This window comes from Thunnus thynnus, chromosome 9 (assembly GCF_963924715.1).
Source record: "Thunnus thynnus chromosome 9, fThuThy2.1, whole genome shotgun sequence".
Taxonomy (NCBI): Eukaryota; Metazoa; Chordata; class Actinopteri; order Scombriformes; family Scombridae; genus Thunnus; species Thunnus thynnus.
Genome location: NC_089525.1, coordinates 13,687,564 through 13,701,603, shown reverse-complemented (window position 1 = coordinate 13,701,603; position 14,040 = coordinate 13,687,564). Strand labels below are relative to the sequence as shown.

Below are 14,040 nucleotides of genomic sequence, written 5' to 3'. Positions count from 1 at the left end.
AAAGGTTGATAACAGGCGAGAGGGCACCGCGAATCGGGAGTTTGACAGGCGACGGCCCCTGTTTGTCCGGAGGAAAGCGGCGATATTAGGACATGCTGGCTGCTCTATAGCGCGTTTCCTGGAATACGAATTCTTCCGTAATTGAAAATGGAGCGGCGGGGGAGAGGAGAGTCGCGCTGTCTCCATCATTGAGAGGCGCGTCCACCTGCTATTACTGGAGGCCCGGGCTGCTGCTGCTTCTTCTGCTGCTGCCGCTGCTGCTGCTGCTGCTGGTGCTGGTGGCGGGGAGGGTGGGAGGGGGGAACATGCAGGGGAAGTGTTTGCATTTCGGGGGAAAGACGCATCTCTGATACTGTCCACAGCAGCTGAGAAGGATCCCATTGCGACGGGGGAAAAAAAACGCAGTTTGGGCGCATACGCTCTGGAGGTAGGCAGTGAAACGTTATTATGCTGCTATTCAGCGTGCCGTTGTGTATTTGAATAGGGAGCGAGCTCTATTAGGTATGCACATGACAGCTTGATTTATACACACACTGATTTATAGGCTATCCCTGCTTCCCCTGATTTGATCTGATCGGACATTTTATTCAAAGGGAGAACACACCAAGCATGCGGTGTACGTAGTAGCAGCCCTACCTCCTTGGGACAGCTGTCGTAGCCTACATTCATTCGTCTCTGCTCCATCGATTACCCATTCCCTGCGAAAAATACCCCCACTTATTTAAAGCACAGGCTCTGACCTATTCGCTTTAGGCACAGAAATGCAACACAAATACAGATGCCACGTGTGGTTGTTCATATTGAAGGCAGTTACCCTGCACTGTTTGTATGTTTTGGAGACAAACAGTGGCCTGTGGACGTCATTTTGAATCAACGTTATGCATCCAGAGCAGTGCTGCCCCAAAAATGAATAAGAAATGAATAAAGGGGCATAATCTTATAGTCCAAACTAATGAATGATTCATGAATGGGCTATTGAAACCCAATGGGATAACACATCATCTTACAGCTAGGCCCTCTGTGATATGGCGAATAAATGATTCATAAACGAACAAATTCTTAAAATTGGCCTAAACATCATGATAGCAGAGGCACACACAGGTGCACCCAGGCATGTGTGAATGCCTGCACTGTCGGGTCACTAGATCAGTAGCTTACTGTGTCTCTGCTCCCCTTTTAAGGATGCCTCATGACAGATGTTTACTGGATGTCCCAGTCAGCCTCACTGCAAGCCAGACAAGGCATGCTAGGAAATAATGAGCTGCAGCCCATAATAACAGCCTCTGCTCTGCTCGGGTTTTTGTGGAGGTGTTAGAATTTGTTGTTAACTTTGTTTCAAATAGGATTTTAATTGGATTAAATTTTAACGAGCCAGAAATTTCCCCGGCTGATGTTTATTGGAGTGCTTTGTTAGACAGGATTTTCAAATAAGAAGTGGCGAATTTATCGTCGCAATTAATGATCTGCCCAGAACACAGTTAATGACCTGACGTGACTTGGTTTGATTCATGTTTTGGAGTTTTTGTTAGCCTATTTGACAGGGTGTGTTTCTGACTTTTCAGCATGCATCGGGTTACTTTGTTGGAAGATTTGCTGAAGATGTAATCTTTAAAGTGCACTGGACCAGAGCGCAGTGAGAGGGATGTGTGTGTGCGTGTGTAAAATGCCTGTCATTGCCCTCTCTGTGTCCTAATGTGAAGACAGCAGTGGAAACCAGATGGAAGGCCATGCATTGATTGAGTCAAAGAGAGCCTAAAAGAGGGCCAAATTGAGTTGACAAGTTGATGTGGGTGTCATTATCATGTGTGACGGCACAGTGTGCCATTGGGCCCGAGGCTACGTGACGTGTGGACGGGAGAGGGGCCTCCTTGGTCTGGTTTTGTTTGAAGATCACAGATGCGGAAACTAATAGGAGGTATCATATCAAACTGTGTCTTCATTCTGCGATATGTTTGTCTTTACAGCGTTTGCCTGGTCAGTCTCATTGTTTTCACTAAAAGTGCCGTTCTAAACTGGATGAGAAATTGAGCCCAATGACACATTTCAACACCGTGGCTCTGATCCACAGTAGCGAGGATAGCGCTGGCAGGTTTTCTGAAAATGTGTTTAAAATGCTATCCGAGTGTTATGTTGCAGCAATAAAACCAGCAGCTTGTGTACATAGTCTCTTATCTTCCCCTGCCCATGTGTGCTCTGTGGCTTCTCCTCTGCTTCAGCCTTAGGCACATGTGTTGGGCCTCGACTACCACGTCTGTCGTACAGGAGAGAGTCTCAGTTATACAGAATGAACTGATCCTCATCAATCATCCTTTTTCGCACCTTTTATTAATATCTTACACCTTGTATGTTCTTATCAACAACAACAACTATCTGGATACGACACTACAGTATCACAGATGTTTCTTTTGTATGATTGCTTTTTTTTTTTTTTTTTTGCAATCAGGTGTCGCCTACTAGCTTCTATAACATGCTCTGACTTTCACAATCGACAGAATACAGGCAAGAACATCTCGTTAAGCATACAGAGAGGGCTTTCCTTTTCTATATAGAGTCCCCGCTGTGTTTTATGTCTGGTGCGCTGCAGTTTTCTCTACACATTGTATCACTCCAGTCTGGAAGCACCATGGCTCTGTCCTAGTCCGTGCTGAAACACGCTGAGCCCATCAGAGCCACACTGTATGTTTAAGCACACTGTGTTTATGTCAGGCCACAGTATGCACAGCCCTGCTGCGTCGACCTCAGCCCCTGCGTTTGGGCTGTGACATGCTGGCTGTGGCCCAGCGGAGGCAGTCTTTCTCTGTGCTGCTGCCGCTGCTGAGTTCTGTAATTAAAGGCAGAGGTAAGTCCAGGGGAGAAGGCTGGGCCCTGATTGCTTTTCATGGCCGCGAGGAGAGAGCTGCAGCGTGTCCTGAGGGACTGAGGCGCTGCTGAGCTCTTTGCTGCCTGCTCTGCCCCCCAGACAGGAGCTGTTCCAGGAAGACACACGCATTTGTACTCACACGCTACCGGCATACTCATGCGCACGCACGTAAACATACTCAAACACATCCTGACACACACATATACACACACACACACACACACACACACACACATACAGAGTGGCTGAGAGAGGCAAAAATTACATCTGTAGCTGACAGGCAAACTGTGCTAATCTACTTTAAAGAATGCCCCATTTTAGAAAATATGTGTCAGTATGAGGCGTGAGGCACTGAGGCACAACTGTTACAGTGCAGTAGTGTAATGAATTAAAAACAGCGCAATCAGACATAGAGTAAGGATCTCTCTCTCCATTGGCTGCTGGTCGGCATTGACAAAGCAGTTGAGGTGTGATTGGGCTGAGTATAGATGTGAGCAGAGGCTGCCTGTGGTTGTCTTGGGCGAGCGCTCTGCAGGGGGAGCTGTACTTCACCCCTCCCACCCCAGCTGCAGCCAAACTGACGAGGGCTGCTTCTCTGCACTCTGAGGGCCTGGCAAACATGGGCATGCTCACATATAGGATCTGGGTGGGCCCCAGCACTTTTAGGGGAAAAATGGCCTCAGAGCTCACTCCTCCTCTCCCTCACTGGATTCATTCACGGCAGCTGGCTGGTTAAAGTACACTGAGGGTTTCAACCATCACACGCCTTACAAGTCCTATCAGAGAGATTCCTGTGGAAGGCAAAAGATTCAAGAGCACTTTGAGGATAGGAGGTTTTAAAAAAAAAAAAAAAAAGCAGTTGGATGCTATTTGAATGCCAACTCCGGCCACATTTTTGCACCGTGTTCATGAATTAGTTCTGCCAGGATAATTAAAGTAATGCATCAGGATTTCTGCCATTAACAAATAAAAGTCCAATTAAACTGGGGTCTATTAAACCACTTTCCGTATTGCCTACTTGATCTCAGTATGTAGGCTGGTGGCCACTGGGACCGTGAGCACGCGGGCTTGACGTTCATAGCTCATTTCCTGCTTCCACATCAGACCCTTATATTGCAGATGGATAGATAATGTGAAATTTCCCTTTTCTCCGCTCGCACTCTCCTGGGCCCCCTTGTATTTCAACTCATGGGATTCTTGAAACAGATAGTGAGATCTGATGCTGGGAAATCTTAGAAGGAGACGAAAGAGGTGGGGATTTAATGCAGTGGACACAGGTGCACTGACATGAATGGTGTGAAAGCAGCATATTCACAACATGACTCGGGAGGGAGGAAGCTATATGACGGGGCTGGATTTTAATTGGTTTCGCACATTGTGCTCCCATGTATTGTTCCCTTTGTAATGGCACACACAGTGGCAATAACAGCCTTGGTTTTTGTTATATAATAACACTAATAGATTCATCGCCCCTTGTCTAATTTGAACATGTTTTTTTTTTTTAAATTCCTCATGTTGGAGCCAGAGGAGTCGCATATCCATGTTGAGCTGGACTTGTATACCATCAGGATCCTGAATACCGGAATAATAAGCCACCTTCATTAGCCTTATCTTTGATTTGTTGGATGGAAAGGGAGGAGGGGGGTGGGATGAAAAAAGGGGTTGATGATGAGAAAGGGAGCAAAACATAGGGTAGGATGTGCTGTGAGAGAGGAGCTGCAGAGGGGAAGGGGGGGGACGGACATGGTGGGAAGATTAGAGGAAGGGACGGACAGACAGAGGGAGAGTACAGAGACGAGGGGACAAATAAAGGGAGAGACATAGTTACTGTTGGTGGTGGGGGTTCAGGGTGCGTCCTCCCAGCACAGCCAGTTGGAACAAACAAACAGTCGTGAGATAGACAGTGTTGTTTCTAATGGGAGAGAAGCTCGCTGTGCCCTGGATGTTTCCCTGCACCTTTCATTTTCTAAATGCTGTTTTGTCTGTTCACCACTTAACAAGCCACCAGTGCCTCAGAAAGGAACCACGCTTTATTTGCTGCTGTACATAATTACCAGCCATTCAAGACAGGCTTGTTTTCTACTCTAAACGATGTTGTGAATTTATGTGCAAATAAGAGACAGGCTATATTTTGTTGTAAATCTTTTCACAGTGTACAAGTTGAGTGTTTAAAATGTATGGCATTATAGCATTCGGTCTAAGATTCGTTGTAATTCATTTCACTTTAATTGTGCTGCTGTTTGTGGAGACTGCGCCATTTGTGCCCTAATCAAACATTAGTGATAATTGAATCGAATAGCTATTTTATCATACGTTGCGGTTGATGCAGAGAGCAGAATGACAAAAGCCTGTTGAGCAAATGCAATAGTCTTCTTGTCAGATACAGTCAGCTGACGAATAACGCTTTACTTTCCATTTACCATAGCACGCCAGAGGCAAAACATTATCCATGCGCGACACATCTAAGCAGAAGTCAAATGAGAAATGTTTTTGAATATCTTAACACAGAGAATGTGAATTGAATTGCATACATGAATTTCAAGTTGGATTTGACCCTGATCTGTTGGATGATGTTGCTGATGATACAACAGCATGACTGCTATTCTACTATGGGTAATAATTATAATCATTCACAGCTAGTGGTCCTTGTCACAGGAGTGGGGCACAATGGAAATAATAATTAGGACTTCTCATTTCAGATGCATCTCAGAAGAGTGTATGAAGTGTCTACTGTGGCTCTTTGACTTCTAGGATGTACAGCTGTGTGTATACTTGCTTGCTTCCCTGTGTGTGTGTTAGCTCCAGCACACTCCAGTAAGAATTTGTGCCGGCTCTGGATTTTCTTCAGCTTCAGACTCTGCTATTTCTCACAGTGCACACACATTCGCACACACACACACATATATTTTACATCATGACAGTGACCCAGTCTTTGCTGTCATAAACAAGTGGCTAATTCTAGCATAAAGAGACATGAAGGGCCAGGATGCCTGCTATGCATTTATTTTGGGCTCGCCCCTGATAGCGACATTCAGTGACTTACTGAAGCCCTGTCATGCGCAAATAGACATTTTTCAACTCACTATCTCTCTGTGTTCTTCTAACCCATTTCCCCAAGTCATCATTCAGCGACACTGTCAGAATACAGCCCACATACATCACACTTGAGCCAGTAAAATGCTCTCCAGAAGGAGTCAAATATGCACCTCAGCGTAGTCGCCGCTGATAAAAGGGCTAATTCATCACTTAGTCACCCAAAGCCTCAGAGATTCATTGTAATATCTTGTATACTGTTGGAATTCAGGAGATCTGGATTAGCTGAATAATTTCCAGGCTTCTGCATAATGCTAGTGGTGGTCGCTTATATATTATATATACTTATATAGATTTGTTTTGGAATAAAGTACCACATTTATTTTTCAATGTAGTATTTCATTTTGTTCAGTGTTTTTATTTCAAATTGTTACATATTTTGCCGATCCAATTTCTCAAGAAGAAAAGCAGAATACTCCCTCATTCCAGCTGCTAAATTGTGGAGAATCTGCTGCTTGTATTTGTTTTATTCAATAGTAAACTAAATATATCTTCACGTTTTGGACTGTTAGTTGCACAAACAAGCAATCTGAGTCACCATGGGGTCTAGGAAATTGTGATAGCCTTTTTTTTCACTGTTGTCAGACATTTTATAAACCATATTATTTTCGTAGATTAATCGGTAATGAAAACAGTTATGAAGTTTGGCTACTTTTTATGAAAAAAATTAAAGGGTTTTGTGGAGAAACATTTTTATATTCTCAAAGTTGGTCTTAAAAAGTCAGGCCAGAAATCTTGAAATGATTGCTCTTCCTAACAAATCTATGGAGGTGTATTATGAACATGCTATACTTCCTTAAGTGCATACTAGCCTGCTGAAAACAAACAATAACTTAGAAAAACACATGTACATGCACTCACTAGTACTAGTGAGTAACTTGAAAGAGTTGCTTTTAATAAAGAGCAATTTGGTAACATGCTGCTATTAAGACAAGAAATGATAACTATGAAGGTTTTAAGAGAAACTTTCCACTTTCATACCTTTAACATACCTGTGTATGTACAGCATCTAGTACAGTATGTACTTGCTCCTCATCCATAGCGTCCACTAATCTTGCTTCCAGTGCACCTCCACATATCTTTTTTCCGTTTCTATCACTGTTATGATACAGCGATGTTTCTGTCACTATGGGCTAAATACTTTGGGAGCATCACAACACCAGGTATTTCCCTTTTATATTCAAATTACGTTGTGTATAACCCGCTCCTTTGAGATCTGTCTCTGAGGTGTGTGTATGCCTGTGTATCATTGCGCCTTTTTTTGCCTTTTGTGTGCACTATTTGGGATTTGCTTATGGTTTATTTATGCAGGTAATTCCATTGAGAGAAAGTCTTTTTCAGGGGAGAGCTAGTGTACAGTCTGCATGCATACTTTATAGCCATATGATCTAATAGGTTTAAAACTCACTATCAAAGATGTATGCTGCTGCAATGTTTTGGCTCCAGTGATGAGGCCTCTGGAGAGGTGGGGTAAGGTATCCATGTGCATTGTGAATGTGTTACAATGTGTGTGTGTGTGTGTGTGTGTGTGTGTGTGTATATGTGTGTGTGTGTGTGTGTGTGTGTGTATGTATGCGTATGAATGATCTGTTTTAGGGGCAGCCAGTGCTTAGAGAAGCCCTCTGTGCTCATTGTTAATCCCAAGGTGCACCGAGTCTACCAGGACTTAGTGACCTGACACAAAATTAGCAGTAACAAACACCAGTCTGTCTCTCTCTCCCAGATACACTTACAAATCTGCCTACAGACTCCACAGTGAATGCAGTGACAGCCTGCCAAGCATTTGGAAATATGAATGTGTACGTATGCATGTGCTCATGCTTATTTGGACCCTTGAGCTTCTATGTGGGCATGGAAGTTTGTTTTGTGTGTATACGTGCAAGCCTGCATTCGTATAATAATAATGTTATTTATGTTTTTTTCCTCTCACCCTGTGCAAAAATGATAGCGAGTGAACACTGCTATTTGGATAACACAGAGTGCCTACAAGTAACACATATTCTGAGGACAAAGGCTCCATTGTCGAGAGAAAAGTAAAAAAAAAATTTGTAACAATTTACACTTTGACTCCCTCTCTTGGGGCTTTAGGAAATGTTAATTTAAGTTCCCATTATAAAATGTATTTAAATCAGACTAAGAATTAATTCCATTATTCTTGGAGGCAGCTGGGGCTTCCGTATCCATCGAGACGGTTTGCTGCTCCCTCCTGAGACCTGTGGGTTTTCCCATCACTTTTAAAATCAATTACCTTTCTACCTCCCTCGCCTCTCCAACTCTCTCTAAGTACTCTCGTCATATTCTTCATTAGAAAACCCACCACTTCACCTATAGCTCACTATGAACACCTCAACCGGAACTCTGTGTATTTTTAAGTGTTCATGGCACATCTGAGCACCTCTCTCTGATTTATTAATATGTCTTACACAGTGGCGTGTAGCTGTAGGCCTGTGCAGATTGTTCTCAGACAGCTTTTTCGCAGCATCTAGACAATATCGCTGCCTCAGATATAAATAGGAAGACAATCTGTGGCTGGGTAAGACCTGTTAGCCCTATGTGACACTAAAGCCACGACAAAGATCCTGCTGTACTGCTGCCGAGGAGTGGCTGCAGCCCTTGGGAGAGATCATGTTATTCTCCCTTGTGCGCCATCTCACAAACATCTCACTGCCCTAACTGAGGGGAATAAGCATGGATGGGCTTGACGGCTGCTTCCTATTTTAGTCCTCGGCAGGTAGGCGGATGAGTTGAACTGCGGAGGATCTCTGTGCAGTGAAGTCTTCGTCTAATTAGTTTGTCTAATTATGTCTTTGTGCTGGAAATTTCTCAAATTAGTGGTATCGTGCAGAATGTGAGCATGCTCATTATGGTTGTCATGAGAATTGTTGCGGTGGATGGCGAAGAGAGGAGAAACGGAGAAGGAGAGAAGGAGTGTCATCGGGACCAAAAGCTCTCCACGGTCCAAATCCCTTTATCAAATACAAATATCTTGTAATGGGAGACGTAGCACCCAGCTTCATCCCAGGAATTTGCAGGGAAAATGTTACTTTTCTCTCTGAAACACTTGACACCTGCCCCCACCCCCCCCTCTCCAGTCCCTCCCTGTGCAGCGGTGCACCTATTTGTGGCAGACCACAAAAGACAAAAAAGTCCCTTTGATTTTCCCTCCTTGTGCGTCAGCTGCAAGAGTGTTACAGCATCAGGGGTGTACACGTCACACATGGAGACACTTTTTGATTTTCCCTTCTTGCGAGATGCCACAGCATCAGGGAAGACCCCCCTCTTCTCCTCTTCCTCCTCCTCGCCATCATCCACAACTCTGAGCTGCTTCTCCTGGCCACCATGTGAGGACAAGCCTCCTGGATCGCCTGCCAGCGAGCCAACCATTTCCCTCCCCCCCTCTCCACAGCTCCGCCTCTTTCTTTCCCTCCTTTCTTTTTTCCTCCTTCCTTCCCCACCATCCCTCTTTCGCTCTCCCAGTCTCCCCTTCCCTCTATCTCTCTCCCTCTCCTTCCCCCACTCCTGGGCCTACAGTAATTGGTATTCCGAATGGCAGCTGGGATCCATACAAACACAGCAGACAGAGGGAGAGAGTGAGTGAGACAGAATGTGTGTGTGAGAGAGAGACATGGAGACAGAGAGAAAGAGAAAGCCAGCAAGTCAATACGCTGGTTCATTAGAGCACTGAGTCACAGTGGCCGCTGCCTCGTTTGTTTGTGTTTGTCCAATACTCTGTCTTAAGCAGAGCCCACCGCCTCTGTCCGCTCACACTGGCAAACCTGACAGCAACACACCCCAGGCTGCCTGGCTGCCTGTGATATGGGCTTTTCTGTGCCTGTATTTGGACATACCGGCTTATGAAATAATGACCAAATCAATAGCTTTAAATTAAGCAAAGCGTTTTCTCATGATTCTCACCGACACAAATTCATGCCTAGAGTGGGGCCAGTATGGAAACTGTTGTCCAAATTAAATGACAAAATATGCTGTTGGTCCATGCATTCCAGAGTGACGCGTAGAAGCATGAGGACATCATTTGTCTGTGCCAAAACAGTTACAAATCACTGTTTAAAATTACAGCACATACATTTTATGATGTGATAATGCTATGATACAGAAAGCTCTTGGTAACAGTAAGGAAACAAACACTGTGATAGTAAATTGAGATTTCTGACACTTTTAATCATCGACATTTTGCGTCATCACTGATAGCTGTAGAGTCACATGATAGCTTTTGCATCAATAAAATGAGGAGAATTGCATTGTGGGATTGTCAATAGAAAGTTGTGTACATGCCATGAACACTACTTTTTCCATTCCATTGTGGATCTTTTGAGGGCGCTACATAGCAGATAAATTTACACGGTCAGAAATAGGGCACTCAAATTAAATGGCAGACAGTAAGTATACTGTACCATAGGTAGCGATTTCAGACACGGCCATAGTTTAAAACTAACCCGTATTTCAGCTTGCTGTTTGATGTTTGTTGGCCCATCCATCCACCCGACTTCCTCCCTTTGTGGACTTTGTCACTCTGTAACAACGTTATTTCTTCTTGTGATTCCTCCCGTCATATTTACTAAAGCCACTAGAGGGCTTTGTCACTTGAACATAAACATAATGTTGTTTTGAGGCACTTCCTGAAACGACTAATTCTGTCGTTTTTCTTGGGAGGACAGTTTCAAATTGGCATGATATATATGTTTCCTCGCTTGTATGCTATTTCATAATCATGCTGTGATGGAGTTACGTTTTCCATGGCTGATTATGTGTCAGCAATATGTGATATTTTTGACTGGATTAACCCGAGGTGTTGATGATACATGGAGCGACAAAAAATAGCAGGTCTGATTATGGCGGTGGATGTAAAGAAGACAGGCCAGTTCCCTGAAATGGAATTTAGAGACAAGAAAAAAAAGAGAGAGACAGAGGCTCCATTAGGAAACAAAAATAGGATTCTGCAGTTATTGAAAATATGAAAGTGGATGTTACAAAAAAACAAGAGAGAGGAGTGTTCTCTGGTCACGGCAAGCTGAGAGCAGACCACTTGTCAGGATATTGAAAAAGAGAGAGACAGAGGGAGAAAGAGAGACGCAGGTTAAGAGAAAGGGCCGAGATGACCTGCTCCTCTCTTCAAGGCCTGTTTATTTTTGAGGAAATAGTAATATGACGGTGGCTGTAGTTGTCTGGCTGGGGCTGCTGGCTCTCAGGGCCCTCATGGTGCATAGTGACCTCTCATTACCACTGCTTGAAGGAGCGTGAAACAGAGGAGATCACTCCAAAGGGCAGCTGTGTAGATGCGCCTAACCTTTTAAACAATTGGAATACGTCAACCATACAAATAACTCATTAACCTTATCCATTTAAATGAAAAGCTCCTACTTTTATCCCACACCCCCTTCCTCTCTCCAGTATTAGATTTGTTTAATTGGCTATTGCACATGATGAAAATGGCAAGTCCCTTTGCAATGTGGTGTGGTCAAGGCGAGCAATACAGCAGAGCAATGGGGATTTGGCCCCCTTTGGCCCCAACACTTAACGAAGCTGGCTTTGGTTTAAGATTTGGGGGGAAGGGAAATGGTAGGATGGGGAAGTGATAGTGTGTGAGTCTGTTGTTTAGGAAGCGGCTTCCAGCTCTGTCCAGTAGCACAGGAGGGCATTGATTGGAGGAGCTCAATAGCTCGGGTCTTTTAATCACCTCGCTCAGAGGCTGCGTTGTCCCACAGGCCTGGAGAATAAGCGCTGCTAATACCCCTGTGCATATGCACACAGCCACTGGCTCCCAGGCTTCTGCGGCCCCTCACAGACCCACACAGCCACTAATCAATAGGTCTGATTACCAACAGGGAGGCAGACCTGGCTTTGTTCTCATTTGTCCATTGAAAAAGCTTGTCCCCCTCCAAACATCTTGCCAACTTACTGGAGGCTTCTCCTACGTTTAGACACAATATGGTATTGCTTAAAGACCATGATGGTGATGTTTCTGTTATTCTGATGACAAATTTGACCTGCTGCACCAAGAGCTGGATCTGACAGTGTCACAAGACTAAATGCTTGTTTTCTGAGTGTGGAATAATGTGCTATTCTGACCCAGTTGTAAGGAAAACATTTAGACTTACACATCATGCTTCTATAAATGGCATTTCTCTCACTCTCACTTTGTTTTGCACTCTATCTCCATCTTTTCTCTCCCTCCCTCCCTCAATCTGTCTCTCTGCCTTCTTGGCTGTCATATCTCTTTATACTGTTTAGAAATGCTGTACATTGTGTTACAGGGTTGTGACTGATAGCCTGCCAATTTCAGCTGTGGCACATCAGAGAGGCTAACCCCCCTCCAGAACACAGAGAGACACACATTAAAGCCGTGACAGTGTGCTCCTTTTACTGCTCTCACTGATTTCATACCGCCTGATTAAGTGTTCCACAGGAATGCAGCGTTTTTATTTAATACTGGAAAAGGCCACTGAAAACACTGTGGTCCAAACTGCAACGTGCAAGAGTGTCTTGATGCAGGAAAACACAGAAACTCCCTCCTGGCGGTTTGTGTGTTGTAGATGTGCTGCAACTTCACACGAGCAAAAGACAAGAATTATTGTTCGCTCTCATAAGAGATTCCGAGGCCATTTATATTTCCATCTGTGCAGCCTATCAATAAGCCTCTAAGCCGGGTTTCAAAAACTAATAACATCAATGACTTTAAAAGGGAAAACAAATTTCAAAGGAAGACAGCGTATTAGCAACAAGAGCTGGTGGGTGAATATTGAGATTTGAGTTTGTAGAGGGTCTGAAGGGCAGAGAGGGGCCGTTGTTTTGTCCTATGTCCTCACCATTCAACATACACACACATTGTACACACACTTGCTCTGACTGACACCCTTCACATTTGCTTGTCTTGTCTCTCTCACTCTCTGGCTTTTTCCCTCTGCCCTCCCTTTTCCCATCCTCTCTTTTGCTCTGTGTATCTCCTTTCTTCTCCTGCTGTCCTCTAGACCCCCCCTACACCCAACCCCCCTCTCCCAGCCCGCCTCCTCCCACCCCCGCCTGCCCGTGTCCTTTGGTTTTGAAGCCAAGTAAAGGAGTCGCCTTCTGAGGCAACGGGGAAATAATTTGTGGCTCCGAGAACAAAGGGAAATCTTTACTGTGAGAGTAATGGAATGAATTTTGTGATGTGGATGAAAAACAAAATACTGATGAAAGATCTTGATGTAAAGAGAAAAATAATAAGGGTGTAATATCTGATGGATAAAATATATCCCTTTCTCCGGATCATTATTATTAGATTTTAAGAAAAAACTGAAAGAGAAATATACAAAAAAAATCTCTAACATGCATCAACTATTTATCAGTTGCTTATTATTTATAACTCTGTTGTGTCTTCATCACTATTATTGTATCTTTATGTGGTTAATAGTGTAGAAGTTTGCTGTGAATGCAATTTCAGCACTAAAATACAGTTTTAAAAAGCGCCATGTGCAATCCATTATGGTCATGTATTGACTGGAAATTCCTCAAAGCCCTCGACAGACCTCCATGCTCACTTATTGAGCTGTTATCAATGATCTGCTTTTGTCTCGACTCAAGAGACTGTGGAGTGTATTAGCGGGACATTTATTGTGCCAGAAAAGGAGGGATTGGGAAGCCAAAGATGAAGAATATTTGTCCCCTGAATGCTTACTTGTTAGTCATATTTTCTATTCCTTGATGTCTCAAACAGTGCAGATTTCTTGTGGCTACTTATCCCATAAATTAGTTTAATTTTTTCACCAATGGAATTGTGGATGATTAAGCGCACTGAACAATACTCGTACTTAGAAAAAATTGGAAGAAACTCAAGAAATCACGCTCTGTCTCTTGGTGAAAACAAAGTCATTTTAGAAATTTCTCAGCTTTCCAAATTTTCCTCCCTTACCTGACTGAATAAATTAGTAAGTGACCCTTCTGTGTTCCAAATTCTCAAAGTAACCTGAAAGTGCATCATTAAATCGTCAAAAATATTTAGAAAAGACTTTTGCAATTATTTCCAAAGAAAGCGAAGTAGCACTCAAGTAGTGTTTTAGGTTTTAATGACCCTTTCCAATTTATTGCATGCT

The 14,040-nt window shown here is 43.7% G+C and overlaps 1 protein-coding gene across 1 annotated transcript in view; it reads left to right on the top strand.

The window, feature by feature from the left end:
- Positions 1 to 287: 287 nt before the first annotated feature.
- Positions 288 to 14,040, top strand: part of nexmifb (neurite extension and migration factor b) — a 55,431-nt gene continuing 41,678 nt past the window's right edge. The window contains exon 1 of the mRNA XM_067598989.1: positions 288 to 427. The gene's annotated coding sequence lies outside the window, so the exon portion shown is untranslated. The remainder of the gene's footprint in view (positions 428 to 14,040) is intronic.